This window comes from Sparus aurata, chromosome 3 (assembly GCF_900880675.1).
Source record: "Sparus aurata chromosome 3, fSpaAur1.1, whole genome shotgun sequence".
NCBI lineage: Eukaryota > Metazoa > Chordata > Actinopteri > Spariformes > Sparidae > Sparus > Sparus aurata.
This window is the reverse complement of record NC_044189.1, coordinates 31,098,895-31,104,804: the sequence shown is the minus strand read 5'-3', so window position 1 is coordinate 31,104,804 and position 5,910 is coordinate 31,098,895. Positions and strand designations below refer to the sequence as shown.

Sequence of the window (5,910 nt, the reverse complement as noted above, 5' to 3'; positions counted from 1 at the left end):
TGGTTGATTGGAAGAGCTCATACACTTGTTTGCAAGTTGTGTTGTTTGAAGGCAAAATTAGCTTTTGTTGTATATTTTAAATGTTTTGGCACGGTTAGAGCCTTTTGCAAACAAAATGAGTCATTTTGACCATGAGTGCCACTGTTTCGGCCTGTGTGTTAACTGTTTTGAAAATGCGAAGTTTGAGTTGACTGCTGCATCAAAGCAATCAATAAAAACTGTAACTGTAGATTTCACTTTTTAAAGTCGACCTAATAATTCCCCAAATATTGATGCAGAGCTGCAGTGAGTAGGATTTGACACAAACACGTACTGGGTGGACTGAGTTAGTGAACACAAACTGACTGAGATGACTGACTTTCATCTCAGCTCCGTTCACCTGAGCAGCGTCTACCTGTGGCTCAGCAACCATCTGACCAATCAGACTGACCGAGTCCACTGACAACAGATGAGCAGGCAGACAGAGAGACAGACAGCCAATATATAAGTAATATCAGAAATGTGTAATACTTGTGGATTATTTGTAGAATAGACTATATATAAAGAATGATATAAAGAGCCAAAATAGAGTATTCATAATTCATTTAACAACAATAATCCTTTTTGTTTTGATCTAAAAAATTATCCAACCTGTTCCTCACAAAAGTGATATGATCTAAGCTGTGAGTTTTGTGATCTGTTGGTTGCACCCTTAATATTAAGTAACAATGACAGTAATAATTAATAATGACATTTTCATTCATTTTTTTCACAGAGAGGGTCTGCTGGCCAATCGAGTGCTGCTGCCACTACATCTCATTCTACCACTGTAACATTAAAGGACACATTTCAAAAACAGGCTTATGTGCCCTCATCACAAAAAACCAGTGCACAGTTTTGATACATTCTTTTATAATTATTTAATGTTGATTTTGCAGTGTTTTGTTAAGGTTTTGGATTTGGACAATTTAATATATAATAAATATATTTAAATATAAATCTTGATGAAATTATTTCAATTTATCTGTTCTGAAGATTGTATGACAGAGCAGGTGCTTTGAGTGGATTCAGCAGCTAGGGGCGCTGACACGCTCAATTAGGCTTAGTGCTGCTGTCTGGGAGAGAGAGAGAGAAGAAGAGACTGAAGACGGTGAGAAGTGTGTTTAGCAGGTGGATGAAGTTGAGTTTGCCACTTTGTTTCAGTTGATCCGCCGTTTGTGGTTCAGTGTGCGTCCAGAGAAACGTAAGTTACATTGTTTATTTACTGGATGCATTTTTCATTGTTGTTATATTTTGTCTGTTTATAAGTCTGCTAATTGAGATTATTTCTGGTACTTAAGAGTGTATTTCTAGCAGTGTTAGCTATCACCGCTGATGGTTTGAATGGTCATTTATGTTATATTAATGCCACTGGCTATTTTCTTTGTTGTCAGTTACATATATATGTGATATAATATCATGTATACTACTTCTGTATATGATGTGTCATATTTTTCATGCTAATCATAATTAGATTATAATTTGGGGTGTGTGCTATGGTCAAGCATTTGTGAGCTGTTTATTGATGACTGGTGAAAACTGTAAAGGTATTTGATCTTAATTTAGGAAAAAACTTTAGAATAACGGTATTTTTCTGAAGAACTCTTAGCATTGTCACTTTATTAAAAGTGTTTGATTGTAATAATTTAGGAAAAATCAATAAAATAAGGGTATTATTCTGCGGAACTCTTAGCATTGTCACTTTATTGAAAGTGTTTGATCATAATAATTTAGGGAAAATCTATAAAATAACGGTATTTTTCTGTGGAACTCTTAGCATTGTCACTTTATTAAAAGTGTTTGATTGTAATAATTTAGCAAAAATCTGGTAAATAAAGGTTTTTTTCTGCAGAACTCTTAGCATTGTCACTTTATTAAAAGAGTTTGATTGTAAAAATTTTGCAAAAATCTGTAAAATAACGGTATTTTTCTGCAGAGCATTTAATGAAAATGTATGTAAAAATTACGGAGCCCCTTGAAAAAGTGATGGGTGAAAAAAAAAAAAAGATGTAATTTTTACGGGATCTTGCAAAGATTTTGCGAGATCCCGCAAAGATTTTTGCGAGATCTCGCAAAAGCTGTAACACTTTGCTGGTAGTTGGGTAAAGTTGGAAAGATATTCACAGATTCGAACTTCCGGGATCATTAAATCTGAAGTGAAACGTTTTTCAAACACAAATGATGCCTCTGTCCCACCATAATAGCATAGACTACGAGCGACAAGGACCAAAACCCCGACTTTTTACTAAAATAAGCTGTCCTCCGAGCTCGACGGACAACATCGATCTCTATGCGCAGCCGGCAGCCGGGCGAGTGCGCAGGGAACGGCCGTAAGCGGTCATTTGGACCGCTGGATTTAAACCCTATAATGTCTCATATAAATACCCAACTGAGTGATGAATGCATTCATTGTGTCATGATATTTTTTAAAAAAACGAAATAACACCAAAGTGTACATTTTAACAAGTTTAATTATACATTTATCGATATCATAGTAAACCGTAATTATTGCTATGTACACAAGGTTTAAATAGAGAAAACCCAGAACAAGAAAAAACAATTAAAAGTAACTTATTTGATAATGAAGCATTTTATTTTAACACTTAATATATAATAAAATAAATAATGATAATCGAAAAAGCTGGAAACGAGCTGATCTAAAACAAACACACAAAAAAAGAGCCGTTTCGATCACTTTGAGCACTCCTTGAATAAGATGCGAGCATTGATCCCAGCCAGGTCGAGGATGTTATAGAAGACCGCTACTGGTCATCTTCGCTGACACGGACACGGAGGCAGTGCCGGTCCGCTGCAAACGGAACCAAACACCGGACACTTGAAATGCCACAAGCCCGTGTGTGGTAACTGTACGAGAGCAGAGGTAATCTGCGGAGATGTGACCAGTGATCACAACGGCTCTTTGTTTGTTTTAGATCAGCTCGTTTCCAGCTTTTTCGATTATTATTACTATTATTGTTTTATTATATATTAAGTGTTAAAATAAAATGTTTCATAGTCAAGTAAGTTACTTTAGTTGTTAATTTTCTATGAGTTTTCTCTATCAAAATCTTGTGTAAATATGCAATGATTACAGTTTACTATGTGCGATGATGTGAATATTGATAAATGTATGATTAAACTTGTTAACATGTTCATTTTGGGGTTATTTCGTTTTTGTTTTTTGTTTTTTTTAAATATCATGACACAATGAATGCATTCATCACTCAGTTAGGTATTTACATGACAGATTATAGAGTTTAAAGCCGTCCAAATGACCGCTTACGGCCGTTCTAGTAGTTTTGAATTCAGGCCCTTCTGAAGTCCAGCTGACACTTTGGTCACAGGGGAACCGCTGTGTGACAGCGGAGAGTCAGCAGCTGGATTTTGCGCCCACGGTCAGTAGTATTAGTAGGTGTATAGGCAAACAAACAAACAACAACGACCCCGACCATTATTCATTATATTATTACATTTGTGGGAAGTTATTACAATAAAGATTTTCACGTCCCCACAAATAATTATCATTGCAAACGTAATAGTTATTACATGTGTAGAAAATAGCATGTTACGTTTGTAGTAGGCAGCGACTCTTACGTTTGTGGAAAATGTATTACATTTGTGGGTTTATAACATTAAATGCTGCAGATTTTTATTACGTTTGTGGGTTTATTGACGATGTTAAATGACGATATTTGTCTCTTAATACCTACAAAGCCTCCTGCAGGCCTGATGCAGATAGTCAATGTTCTACCTGCTCTTCAGGGTTCTCCCCAGACGGTGGAACAGCGGCGCTGCGCCGCTATACCGCTAGGTCAGCGCCGCTATACTCCGCGCGTGACGGTGACGAGCGTCCGTCCGTCCGTCCCCGTTTGACGGCTAGGAGCTCCTGGCTGACGGCGATGAGCTTCCGTCCGTCCCCTGACTGACGGAGTTGATGACCGTCTGTCCGTCCGTCCGTGTCTCTCCCCCCCTCCCAGACTGACGATGACGAGCGTCAGTGATGCCGGTATCTGACCACTTTTCTCATTAACGAGCAGAGGTGGCAAAAGTACTCACATTTGGCTTCTTAAGTAGAAGTATAGATGCTTGTGTAAAAAAATACTCCAGTAAAAGTGGAAGTACTGATTCAGCTCCTTTACTCAAGTAAAAGTAAGAAAGTACAGGCTCTGAAATGTACTTAAGTACAAAGGTAAAAAGTAAAAAATAATTTTTTGCCGTCAATAATACACAATACCTCTTTTGATAACTCAACAAAACGAATTTGTATCTTTTAACACTTTATATAGAAAAACTAGCCAAGTTTTGACAGGCTTACTTAACGCCAATGTGCAAATCAGTTTTCCATTTCAGCAACAGAACTTAAAACATTATGATCAACATGGAAACTATTTAATCATGTTGTTTTTCTTTGTGAGATATTCACTCATCTCTACAGGAATCCCAACATTTTTTATTTAGCCTCAGCAGAAGCTGGTTCTCAAAGTTCTTTGAATCAAGGCATGTACTTTTGAGTCGGAAAATAAGTCCTGCAGTGCTAAAAAGCCGCACTCAGGCAGCTGAGGTAGGTAGAGGTGTGTTGAGCTTCAGTGACAAGTTGCAGACTGCTGGGAAGGATTTCAGGACATCCATGGTATCATCCGGGCAGGCCAGGTAGGACTCTAGCTTGGTTTCCTACAGTTTATGCTGCTTGGTTGGGCCTTCATCCGAGGTCGACTTCCTCCTCAAGGAAGGTGCAGTGAGGTTTTTGTATCTCTCCAAGTGACTCACGTGCTTTCTGTAGGAGTGACAATACACACAAATAAGACACAGACGTACACAAAGATAAGAGAAAAGTGGTTCACCTGACAGAACTGTTAGATAAATGTCTTTGTGCAGAGTTGATGTAGATGATTAACAACTACTTGCACACAGGGGACGTTAGCCTTCAGACCCTTCGGCTTTTAAAAGCCTTTTCTGACAGAAAATGTATTTATTTTAACCCAAATCACCATTCAACCCCTAAACCTCCCCAAGAGGGGCTTTCTGGCATAGAGCCCTGAAGAGTAACGTTTCACAACAGTGGCAAAACGGCAATTAATTGAGGATTATTGAGTTGTTGTTTTTTTCAATCGAGCGCTAGCTAGTGTTAGCTCTATACTATCAAAACAATGTGTTGTCATAGAATTGCTAGCATTGTAAACTGGCCTACAAGAAATGCTAAATGAGCTAATGATAACTGAAAATACACCTTACCTGTATGTGTTTATTCAGATTTGACGGAGAGTTCTTGAACGCCAGAAGCTCGTGTTTTTTAGGTTGGCACAGGACACAACGCATTCACCATGAGCCGACGACCTCACACAGTTTTCTTAAATAAGGTCAAGGGTGGGGAAGGTCTTGCTTCTCCGACTATGATGCGTCGTCGTTCCCTGGTTCACCTTCTTCCTCCATGTCGCTGCTGCAAGTTTTCTCTGTAACATAACCTGTAACTCACGGCTCTTCTGTCTGCGGTTGACTTTCCCTCTCTACGTAGTTACGTCTTACACGTTGTGTCGTCATCCGCAGAGGTTGAAAAAGTAACGAGCCTGTTTTGACAATGTAAGGAGTAGAAAGTACAAAAAAATGCTTTCAAATGTAGGTAGTAAAAGTAAAAAGTCGTCAGAAAAATAAATACTCAAGTAAAGTACAGATACCTGAAAAATCTACTTAAGTACAGTAACGAAGTATTTTTACTTCGTTACTTGCCACCTCTGGCGGAGACACTGTTTAAAAAGGGCTATTGTCTCTGCGTGTAATACTGCTGCTACACTGTAATTTCCCAGCTTGGGATCAATAAAGTATATCTATCTATCTATCTATCTATCTATCTATCTAAAAACTGTGACACAATAAGCCAAAGGCTTACAACTACCC

The 5,910-nt window shown here is 38.2% G+C and overlaps 1 long non-coding RNA gene across 1 annotated transcript; it reads right to left on the bottom strand.

Annotated features, from left to right (window-relative positions):
• Window positions 1-4,584: 4,584 nt before the first annotated feature.
• On the bottom strand, window positions 4,585-5,513 carry LOC115579191 (uncharacterized). The gene is made up of 2 exons (XR_003983626.1): window positions 5,251-5,513; window positions 4,585-4,792 (listed from the first exon to the last, which is right to left on the bottom strand). It is a non-coding gene; the product is annotated as an uncharacterized LOC115579191 (long non-coding RNA).
• Between the last annotated feature and the right edge of the window lie 397 nt (window positions 5,514-5,910).